Below are 12628 nucleotides of genomic sequence, written 5' to 3' on the forward strand. Positions count from 1 at the left end.
CTCCTGCAGCCCCTTTATATTCATACATATTGTTCCTTGTGGTTTACACTGACCCCAGTGCTACTCTGCTCTGTTACCTCCTTCCTTTTGCATTCTTTCTTGGGGTCCTGTTTATCCGCACTCTCACCTATGCTAACTAGCTCAGAGCCCTCTCCTGTGTTCCGAATACTTCTTGCATTGAGGCACCGAGCTTTCAGGCATGCCTTTTTATTACACTTTGACCCTTTAGAATTTTGCTGTATAGTGGCCCTTTTTGTTTTTTGCTTTGGGTTTCTCTGCCCTCCACTTTTACTCATCTCCTTTCTGTCTTTTGCTTCTGTCTCCTTTTTGTTTCCCTCTGTCTCCCTGCATTGGTTCCCATCCCCCTGCCATATTAGTTTAACTCCTCCCCAACAGCACTAGCAAACACTCCCCCAAGGACATTGGTTCCGGCCCTGCCTAGGTGCAGACCGTCCAGTTTGTACTGGTCCCACCTCCCCCAGAACCGGTTCCAATGCCCCAGGAATTTGAATCCCTCCCTGCTGCACCACTGCTCAAGCCATGTATTCATCTGAGCTATCCTGCGATTCCTACTCTGACTAGCACGTGGCACTGGAAGCAATCCCGAGATTACTACTTTTGAGGTCCTACTTTTTAATTTAGCTCCTAGCTCCTTGAATTCATCTCGTAGGACCTCATCCCTTCTTTTACCTATGTCATTGGTACCAATGTGCACCACGACAACTGGCTGTTCTCCCTCCCTTTTCAGAATGTCCTGCACCTGCTCCGAGACATCCTTGACCCTTGCACCAGGGAGGCAACATACCACCCTGGAGTCTCGGTTGCGACCGCAGAAACGCCTATCTATTCTCCTTGCAATTGAATCCCCTATCACTATCGCTCTCCCACTCTTTTTCCTGCCCTACTGTGCAACAGAGCCAGCCACGGTACCATGAACTTGGCTGCTGCTGCCCTCCCCTGATGAGTCATCCCCCTCAACAGTACTCAAAGCAGTGTATCTGTTTTGCAGGGGGGTGACCCCTGCACTACCTTCCTTGCACTGCTCTTCCTGCTGGTCTTCCATTCCCTAGCTGGCTGTGGACCCTTCACCTGCGGTGAGACCAACTCGCTACACGTGCTACTCACTTCATTCTCAGCATCGTGGATGCTCCAGAATAAATCCACCCTCAGCTCCAATTCCGCAACACGGTCCGTCAGGAGCTGGAGGCGGATACACTTCCCGCACACGTAGTTGTCAGGGACACTGGAAGTGTCCCTGAGTTCCCACATGGTACAGGAGGAGCATATCACGTGACCGAGCTCTCCTGCCATGACTTAACCCTTAGATACACTTAATTTGGCGACAACAATGTTAACAGGTTACTAACTGATATAAAAAGAAAAAGACAACAATGTTAACGGGTTACTTACTGATATAAAAAAGAAAAAGAAAAGCTACTCACCAATCACCAGCCAATCACTTACCCCTTTGGCTGTGACATCACCTTTTGATTTCTTTCTACTTTTTTGCTTTTTCTCCCGGCTGGAGCTGTACAGGTACGCCTTTATAAGCCTCTCCAACGCACGCTGATCCCGCCTCAGAAACACCCGGTGGGCCTTTATAGAGCCTGCAAAGGGAATGGAGTATAAAAGCAGGGAATTCTTGCTACAGTTGTACAGGGTATTGGTGAGGCCACACCTAGAACACTGCATGCAGTTTTGGTTTCCATATTTACGAAAGGGTATATTTGCTTTGGAGGCAGTTCAGAGAAGGTTCACAAGGTTGATTCCGGAGATAAGAGGGCTTGACTTATGAGGAAAGGTTGAGTGAGTTGGGCCTCTACTCATTGGAATTCAGAAGAATGAGAGGCGATCTTATCGAAATGTATAAGATTATAAGGGGCTTGACAAGGTGGATACAGAGAGGATGTTTCCACTGATAGGGGAGACTAGAACAAGAGGGCATGATCTTAGAATAAGGGGCCACCCATTTAAAACTGAGATGAGGAGAAATTTCTTCTCAGAGGTTTATAAATCTGTGGATGTCGCTGCCTCAGAGAGCTGTGCAAGCTGGGACATTGAATAAATTTAAGACAGAAATAGACAGTTTCCTAACCGATAAGGGAATAAGGGGTTATGGGGAGTGGGCGGTGAAGTGGACCTGAGTCCATGATCGGATCAGCCATGATCGTATTAAATGGCAGAGCAGGCTCGAGGGGCCGTATAGCCTACTCCTGTTCCTATTTCTTATGCGCACACCGCCGACCAGAAACACACCACCTGCCATATTGGATAAGGACAAACAAGAGGCATCCTTTACCCACACCTGAAGCAGGTCGGTTGCATATAACCATTATGGGCTTAAGTGCCTGCTTCAGGTCTCCGCTGCAATGTTAGATTGCCCTGAGGTAGTCAGCACTGCCTGCACTCAGAGAAACTGACCCTAAAGAATGTCTTCAAAAAAATGGTAAGTTACTTACCACAAGCACCATTCCAAATGCTGCTACAGCCAGTCCCGAGATCCCTAACCTCCAATTTCCAGACCTGGCGCAACCCCCGATATCACTCCCCCCCCGACCACAGATTGCAACCCTCTCGACCTCCAATATCTTCCACCCACAACCCCCCCACCATCCCTCGCCCCACCGCCCACCAATCTCGAGCCAGCCTGACCCCGATCTCCCTACCCCCGGTAGCCCCCCCCCCACCCTCAGGCTCCTATCTCTCCCTCCCTGAGGCCCATGATCCTCCTGAGCCCCGTGGTTTGCCCCCTTGAGCCCTGCAACTTCCGCCCTTCCCACCAAAGCACAGTGAATCCAAACGCGAAACTCCGATCACTTAGATGCATAGCATCCTCCCGCAGTGCCGTCTTCAGTCTAATGAGGTCCAAGGCCTCATATCTGGGGCCACTTGTGCAGTGATTGTGGGGAGAGGTTCAAAAATGGATGCTCTTGAATTCCTCCTCCCTGTGACATTCCTGATCTGTGCTGCTCACTACAGGGCTTCAAGTTAAACAGCTACCCATTAGTAACTAGAGCTATTCTTACCCTTTGGTGATATCATTGATTCATCATAATGTCACGGGCGTTCAATGTGGTTCCTCTATCCATAGTTCTGGGAGCACCCAGTCATCTCACTGCCACGTGGTTGTGTGTACGTGAGTTCCCTTTAGCACGCTGCTGGGTTGCCAGAGAAACTGGTCTATTTATTTGAGTTCTTCTCAATGATGCTATTAACACAAAACAGGTGAAATTCCTTCTGTACCAGCAAAGTTGGTTCTATTTATAAAAATCGCGTCGACTAATCTCCGTTAAAATTACTGGCAGGAGAATGTCACCCCTGAATGAGAATGTGTTGTTAGCTTCATTGACTCGTTTGGATTTAGTGGAGAAAATAGGATAAATCTTTCCTCTAGTCCTATTCACGTTTGTTAATAATAAATCTAAAAATAAAGATATTGAATTCTTTGACATCTGCTGCACACATGAGCCAGCAAGTCTAGTGACTAATGTCTGCCAAATCAAATTCTAACATTTAGTTTTCCAACCAATGATTTATTGACACCGTGTAAATGGTAACAGCCATTTTCTCCTGATGTGTCTGAAAGCCTGGTTTTATCAGCCAGTTCTCAGAATTTATCAACAAATGTCACTGTTCTCATTGCAAAGTCTGAGGAGGGAAACGCATGTGTAGAGAAACAAATATTCTACCATCAACACTTTAAATGTTGGTTGATAATGCTCATGTGAAGCGCCTTGGGATTTTTGATGTTAAAGGGGCTATATAAATGCAAGTTGATGCTATACAAGTGCAAGTTCTTTCCTCCATCACATTTATTTCCAAAATGAGAATTTAAAAAGAGACTTTAGATAATTACAAAAAAATCAGATTCATGCACATCAAGATCCCATCAGTAGGGACATAGTAACGGCACTTAGAAAGTCAGAATATGATTAGGCAGAGTCAATACAGTTTTATGTTTGACAAATCTGTTAGAATTTTTTGAGGATGTAACTAGCAGAGTAGATAAGGGGGAATCCAGTGGATGTAGTATCATAGAATCATAGAATGGTTACAGCACAGAAAGAGATCATTCAGCCCATTGAGCCCATGCCAGCTCTCTGCAGGAGTACTTCAGCTAGTCTCACTCCCCCGCCCTTTCCCTGTAGCCTTGCAAAAAAAATTTCCTTCAGGTACTAATTTTGGATTTTCAAAAGGCATTGGAGAAAGGTGTCGCACACAAGGTTGTTACACAGCTTAGGGCTCATGGGATTGGGGGTAATATATGAACGTGAATTGAGGATTGGCTAACAAACAGAAAACAGAGTAGAAATAAACAAGTCTTTTTCAGGTTGGCAGGTTGTAACTAATGGAGTGCCGCAAGGATCAGTGCTTGTGCCTCAGCTATTTGCAATCTATATCAATAATTGGATGAGGGGACCAAGTGTAATGTGTCCAAGATTGCTGACGATACAAAGTTAGGTGGGAAAGTAAGTTGTGAGGAAGACACAAGGGGGGGCACAATTCAATAGCATCCCCTACCTTTTAACTTTTTGACAAGTTCGTGCCTGGTGAAATGGCTTGCAAAATTACGGGAAATTGGGTGTTTTTGCCCTGGGGGGGGCGGTAAATGAGGCACTAATGGCCTCAGTGGGGTGCTGCCGGGGCAATTTTGCCAGAGAGTTATCTAATTTCAGTTGACTTGCATTCAGCAATCAACCTTCAATGCTTGCCTCTAGCTCATTCCAGCTCTTAAAGGGGAGGTAATTTCAAATTGCTGCTGCTCATTTTCAGCATTGCTGCACTTGAGTCAGACATCTCAGCAACTGAGGCACCTTTGTACGATGACTGGTGTATGTCCTGCTGCACGAGAGAGGGCCACATGCTTTAATAATATGGCATTGGAGACATTGGTGAGGTCAGTGGAGTGAAGGAGCGAGTTGCTGTTCCCGGCATTTGATAGGAGGTCATCGCCACAGGTATTCAGGGCCGAGGAGGTGTCAGCCAGCATTGTGGTAGCCAGAACCATGACACAGTGCCGTAAGAAATTCAATGACCTCAGACTAGTGGTGAAGGTGAGTACACGCTTCAACACCTCCTACATACCAGCCTCTGAACCTCTGTCTGTGCACACTGTGCCAACCACCACTTCCACACCACTCAACCACCAAGCATCTGCAGCTACTCACACTCACATCCTCATTTCATGCCTTGCCTACACTCACAGCTATTCAACCATGGCAGACGTATCTTCCACATATATAGCTGGACTCTTATTCACACATATTCCTTTCTGTTGCAGGCCAAGGTGGCACATAACAGGGGGGAGCAGCAGCAGACTGGAGGAGGGAAACCTCAACTGCGCACACTCACTGACCTTGAGGAGCAAGTGCTGGGGCTCATTGGCCCGCAGGCGGTGGGTGCCGAGGCCGGCAGAGTCATCGAGCCCGCTGGGGGCAACAATGGTATCTTTATCCTCTCTCCTTTTCTCATCCCACTTCTCCCTCACCAGAAGGCTTTATCACTTTCCAGCTCCTGATACTATTTGCATTCCTTGCTCCATTCCTGCCACCCTGCCCTCACCTTTACGCATGTGTTGTGCCATTTATGCTTTCAGATGATCAGGCAGCAAATGTGCAGCCTGTACCTGAGCCCCCTTAGCAAAGTCAGGAGGGAGAGTAAGAGGAAGAAGAGGAGGAGGAGGAGCCAAGAACTGCATCATTGCATCGCTCACCCGCAGGCACCAGCTCAGACACTGGCACTATGCGTTCGTTAGAGATTAGGTTAGTAGAGGAGTCTGCACTGGGTGATACACCGGGGCCTAGCAGGCTGCAGCAAGGCCAATGGGAAATGGAACCTTGGGAGCCATCTCCCCGGAGGGCGAGTTTGTGCGCGAGTTCTGCTGCACAGGACTTGGATGAGGACCTCAATGGGGAGGCTTTCACACAAAACTAGATGGCCATGCACTCTGACATCATAGGTGCAATGGCAAGCGTGCCTGAGAGCCTCTTGGCAGTGGTAAGGAGCATGGAGGAGCCCACCTGTAACATTGCACAGAGCTCTGCGCACACCATGGAGTCCACCATTGCCAGTCTGCAGAAATGCTGGACTCCTAGAGAGCCCATATGGATCCAGACCTCATGATACATGTCATGGGCGATGTGGCAGCTTCCATTGAAGCACAAGCATAAGCAACACAACATCTTGGTGCTGTCTGCAATGAATGGTTGGTGGCATCAAGTCTCAGACTGCTCTCATGTGGTCTCAACCGGATGCCACATGTGCTCTGACTGCTGTTATCGCCGTTGGGTCCACCACAGTCCACCAGGGACCTCACGGTGTCACATTAGCCCACCAATTTGTGCTGCAGCAGAATAGTGGGGATGCTGAAGTGCTGCCCCGGAGAGTGGCAATGGGTCAGTGGAGCAGGAATCTGCCATCTTCTCTCACGGTGACTGCATTGTTGAGCCCACCATTGTCACTCCACCATGGCACTTGTCGCTGCCTTGTCACCCAGCCAGCCCAGACTGCTTCCACCCAGCCTGAGGTGGTACAGTCTACAGCTGTGCCCAGAGTTGGTCAAGGGCATCCTGAAAGGCCATCTGTAGTTATCATCACCGGGCGCAGCCAAGCGGATGCTACCTCTCAGCGCCACTGCAGGGGAGCTGCTCTTGACGCGCCTGGGCAAAAACCCATTTGCGCCTATTAGCACCTCCCGGAGGCGCTAACGGCAGGTGCACAGTAGCCCAATTTCACCCCTAAATGGCGGCACACGGTGGTGCGAACCTCCCCTTAAGTTTTGCCCTGCAAGCGAAGTGCGGCCCGCAACATCGCCCGTGGCAGCCTCACGGGCGGTGCACAATTTCTGCCACGAGGTGAAAACGGGCCACTGCGGTGTGAAAATGGGTCGTCGTCAGAAGTGCAGCAGCCCGCAATGGGATATAGACAGTGAGTGGGCAATAAGGTGGCAGATGGAGTATAATATGGGAAAATATGAAATTATCCACTTTGGTAGATAGAATAGAAAAATAGAATATTTTGTAAAAGGTGAGAGATTAGTCCATGTTGGTATTCAGAGGAATTTGGGGATCCTTGCACACAAATCACAGAAAATGAACATGGAGGTACAGCAATCAATTAGCAAACCTTTTAATAAAAGCCTTATTGCGAGGAGGTTTGGAGTATAACAGTAAGGATGTCTTGCTGTGATTATGTAGGGCTTTGGCGAGGCCACATGAGCACTGTGTACTGTTTTAGGTGGCGAACTTCCTCTGCTGTGCGCTTGCCTTTCGCGCCTCTGGGGCGGGGGGGGGATGGGTGCGGGTGCTGCCGGCTCCCACAAAATTGCGCAGGACTTAGAGACGGTGTGAAACCGATAGTGCCATGCCTCTGCTGGTAACGGCCCAGGCTGCTGCACCTCTGATGATGACCCTTTTTCACTCCATGGCAGAAATTGGGCAAAAGGGAGATGCACGCCACCTGCATTAACTCTCCCCTTAACCTTCTCTGCTCCAAAGAGAACAATCCCAGCTTCTCCTGTCTCTCCACATTAAGATACCAGAACCACTCAAGAAATTAGTTTTACTCATTTCATCAAATAATTTCCCATAAAACATACATCTGTTTCCAAACTGTATTGGTCCAAAACCACCCAGCTACTGTCTGACATACAGTCAGCCACCAGCAGCAAGTTTCCTGCTCTCTCTATTCACCGAGGTTGTATCACACAGGCAGTCTATAAAATGTAACATGAAAATATATCTGGGAGTGAATTCATAGCTGGAATTCCATCTGAGGCCTCAGATAGCATTAATACACTGTTTGAGCCTTGCTGCGTGATAGAATTCTGATCTATATTACTTTGTGACAGGGGATGAAAATCTCAGAGGATTGATGGAGCGGACTGTGCAATCTCAGGTACAAGTGATAGAAACCTCGTTACTCACCCAATACACAATTAACATTGGAAAAGTCAGAATAATGTTTTGGGTACAGAACCCATGGCCTTGAAATTAATGTGTTATTACTGTTTGAGCACACAAATCTTCAGTGTTTCTCCAATAATTTCTGGCTTGATTTCAAATTGACAATATTTGCAGTGTTTAACATCCTTACAAATTCCTTAATTTTGCCATCAAAATTGTATTTATGTTCTATTAAATGGAAAACATTTCAAGAAAGTACATGGTCAGTTGGAAATTTCTTTTCTTTTTATAAACTATAATTGAAAGTTAGTGGATAGAAATAGAACAGTTTCCTCCCCTGTAAGTGTATAATTCCACAACAAGTGTGCAGATTGCTATGCACCGCACCCTCACCTCCTTGAAAACCATCTATTTATTCCAATCAAATTGTTTGCGCAGTTAACAGTAGGGGTATCTTTCACCTGACATCAAAACAAAATGATCAAAGTTGAAACGAGCAACACAGGACAGATAACCAGAAAGAAAAAATGATGGGGGGAGGAGTAGGGGTACAGGGCAAGTTGAATGCAAGTGGTTAAACCTCTTATTTTAAAGGAAGTGATTGCTACCAGCGGACCGGAAGTAGTTGTGCCTGCGCAGTTCCGGTGGGTTTTCTTTGTTTGTTGCCATCGGGATTCCCAAAATGAGGAATAAAGCAGCGGATAAAATCTTGTTCAGTTGTAGTTTAATTTATTAATTGTGTGAATTGTAGAATTTATTCAGGTATGAGCCACTTGTCTGTGCACTAAATTGTGGTGGGTCAGAGTCGGCAGTTTTCAGGTGGGGGTCAGTTTGGCCTCAGCACCGTCTATTTTGCCGACAAGTAGTTGGGTCTGTTAATATTTTGCAAATTACTGTTCTGAGACTAGAAACATTCGGAGATTCCTGTAACAGTTGTAGGGATGGTATATTGGGAATCTCTAACATTCATGAAACTTAATTAGTGATGTGCATCAGCATCTCTCAGACCCTCCGTCTGTTGTGGTGAATGTTATTGTTTAAATTTGGGACCTGACGGTTATGCGCAGACTGCTTCTGCACAGCTTCGGTTTGTTGGCAGCATTCACTCCGTATTTTAAACTAAAATTATCTTTTGAATATCTGCTTTAGTTCTATAGAATTAATACCACTGCGATAGCATTGGAATAGCTTTATTATTGGAAGGAGTAGTGTTTATTACAGTGTGTGAACTGAAAATTTAACTGGCCAAGGGAAACAGCCACTTCTGTGGACATCTTGGCTGACTAAGGGTTAAAATATTTTGGAAACATTACCCAACGTTTAAGAGTTCACATTACTGTAATTGGCAAAAAAATCCAGAGGGGAAACATGGTGTCATTTTTTTAATGCAGCAAGTTGTTATGATCTGGAATGCACTGTCTGAAAGGGTGGTGGAAACAGATTCAAGAGGGAGGGAGGGGCAGGGAAGGGAGGGGCAGGGAAGGGAGGGAAGGGAGGAAGGAAGGAAGGAAGGAATTTATATAGCGCCTTTTACGACCACTGGAAGGAAAGCATTTCTATCGCAACTTTCACGACCACCGGACGTCTCAAAGCATTTGACAGCCAATGAAGTACATAAGAACATAAGAAATAGGAGCAGGAGTAGGCCATTTGGCCCCTCGAGCCTGCCCCGCCATTTAATAAGATCATGGCTGATCTGATCTTAGGCTCAGCTCCACTTCCCTGCCCGCTTCCCATAATCCTTTACTCCCTTAGCATTCACAAATCTGTCTATCTACGCCTTAAATATATTCAATAACTTTTGGAGTGTAGTCACTATTGTAATGTGAGAAATGCAGCAGCCAATTTGCGCACAAGCAAGCCCCCATAAACAGAAATGTGATAATGACCAGATAAACTATTTTTGTTATGTTGATTGAAGGATAAATATTGGCCAGGACACCGGGGATAACTATCCCTGCTCTTCTTCAAACTAGTGTCTTTAACAGTGGAACTTTAATGTCCACCTGAGAGAGCAGATGTCCTCGGTTTAGCGTCTCATCCGAAAGACGACACCTCTGACAGTGCAGCACTCCCTCAACACTGCACTAGAGTTTCAGCCGAGAGTTATGTGCTCAAAGGGAATTGGATAAATACTTGAAAAGGAAACAATTGCAGGGCTATGGGGAAAGGGCAGGGGAGTTGGACTAATTGGATAGCTCTTTTAAAGAGCTGGCACAGGCACAAGGGGCCAAATATCTTCCTTCTGTGCTGTTTGATTCTATGATTGGAGGAGAAGGCTGGCTGTATGACACTATGACAAATATAGAAACAATTTTAAAGCAATCTAATAATCAGATCTAACAACACAGAGTATGAACGCATATCCCAAATAACCCGCAATAAAAAATGGAGGAAAACCCCCTGTACTTCTTGTTGGGGCATCGACTATGCAATTGATGGAATATCAGGAATTCCGGCAGATTACGTGATAACAAGCCTGTGCCCACTTTGCTTTCACTGTATCTACATATAATAGGCTTCTATTCGCAGTTGTTTTTGAATTGTCAGTTTTGTTTTGAAGCTGTTGGTCAGCTTTTGTAAGTATTCCAGATTGGCAGGGATCCAGACTCACACACGAAGGGGTTTGCTTTAGACTTTGGGTGATACTGTAAAATGGGCGATAACCTTATACACTAACTTGATGTCAATGGAAATGATAATCAGGAGAGATCTAATGCGTGGCTGAATCAAAAGAAAGGCTTGCATTTACATAGCACCTTTCATGACCACCAGACATCCCAAAGAGCTTTACAGCCAATGAAGTTCTTTCTGAAATGTTGTCACTGTTGCAATGTAGAAAACGCACAGCAAGCTCCCAGGAATGTGGTAATGACCAGATAATCTGCTTTAGTGATATTGTTTGAGGAATAAATATTAGCTAGGACACCAGGGATAACTCCCCTGCTCTTCTTCTAAATAGTGCCATGGGATCTTTAATGTCCACCTGAGAGAGCAGACCGGGCCTCGGTTTAACGTCTCATCCAAAAGACAGCATCTCCAGCAGTGCAGCACTCCCTCAATACTGCACTCGAGTGTTAGCTTAGATTTTTGTGCTAGTGCTTTATCTTTGTATTCCAGAATGATTCTGGAATAGTGAGCAATTTTGGCAGATGAGTGCAGGATCCGATAATGCTTCATGCGGTCCAGCCAGATCTAGTGGCGAATGGCTAAACCACTTGTCTGCCCTATCAGTTCAAGTCTACGTCCCTTGGATTTTTGTGCTCAAGCCTCTGGAGTGGGACTTGAACTCACAACCTTCTGACTCAGAGATCGAGGGTGCTACCAACTGAGCCACGGCTGACCCACTCGTGCCCAAAATGACCCTGAAAAATAGCCACCTGGCCAGGATCTACCATCAGGAATGGAAAGTGAGTCTGCATCCCGGTACAAGACAGCACCTTCAGCAGAGAAAGTGTTTTAAAAAGAGGGAACCCGACAGAAGAATAATGCAAAATCATTGTGTTCGAGCCAGCACAGCAAATGAATCAAATATGTGGGACGCTGCATTGCTGCGGATGACAGCCTCGCTAATCCACATTCAATTTTTGTTCTCTTTCCACGTTGTTTTGTTTAAGATGCACCTTCACATTTATGTTCTACTGTCATAGCTCTGCTTCAGACAGGAACTACTGTGAACCAATTAGTGACAGAGATCAGCACAATACCCTCTTTGATATTAATTTTTATTGCCGATACAAAGGCCGATACAATTCAGTTTGTTGACTGCATTGGGACCCAGTGGGTTCCTTGCCAGCAACGAGGTATTTGAAGCATTTCTTTGTTATATGATTTGCATAATTTCAAAGTTTATTCAATTTGGGCGGTTAAAAGGGCTCCCGATAATGGGACAGTAAGGTAGAGAAATATTTGAAAAATGTTTAATGTCATAAATCCTCCCGCAATACTCTTGTTACTTCATCGTGGTTCTATTTGATTCCATGGTGCACTGTGTGGAAGCAAAGAAGAACAAAGAATTCTGGAAAGATAAATATTTTTAACAGCCAAAATTGTGTTAGATAACATCACGAAGGAAAGAACAATTCTAAAAAAAATGTTGTGATTACACAGACTGTGGAATGAGCAAAATAGGTTCCTGCTGAACCAGAATGACCTATTCTCATTACAAGGCTTCTTATGTTCCTACGAGGAAAAATTCAGTATCGTCCCGCTAATGGAGCGGATGCCTCAGCAGTGCTGCACACTGGGACCGCGCAGCGCTGCCGTGTCCGAGGGGCCCTTCCCTCACTTAAATGGAAGGGCCCACGCTGTAAACTCTGCAGAAGAAAAAGGGGCCGACCTGGACCACCGGGGAGCAGGGTTGCCGCGCGATGAGCCCGGCACTCAAGCAGAGTGTCGGGCTGTGCGATGGCGGCCAGGACCCCACGAAGAAACCGGATCAGGAGCGGGTAAATGAAGGTAATTAAAAAAAAATGTTCAACTTAGTCACCTCGCCTTTAATTTTCTCCCAGGTAGCGGGGGGGCCGCCCGAGACGCACCTCCTGCAGCTGCCGGTGGTTTCGCCCGGCGCTGCTGCAGGGGGTGAAAAACAATGCCTGGGCCACGGCGCTAACAGGGTAGTTCGCGCGGCACTGATGTCACGATCTCCGGGTGAAAGAGATCGGGGCGTAAAGCCACGGGAGGCGTTAACAGCAGCACATCTGGGCGCAGCCTCATCTGCATCT

The sequence above is a fragment of the Pristiophorus japonicus genome, chromosome 5, assembly GCF_044704955.1.
Source record: "Pristiophorus japonicus isolate sPriJap1 chromosome 5, sPriJap1.hap1, whole genome shotgun sequence".
In the NCBI taxonomy this organism is placed as follows: domain Eukaryota; kingdom Metazoa; phylum Chordata; class Chondrichthyes; family Pristiophoridae; genus Pristiophorus; species Pristiophorus japonicus.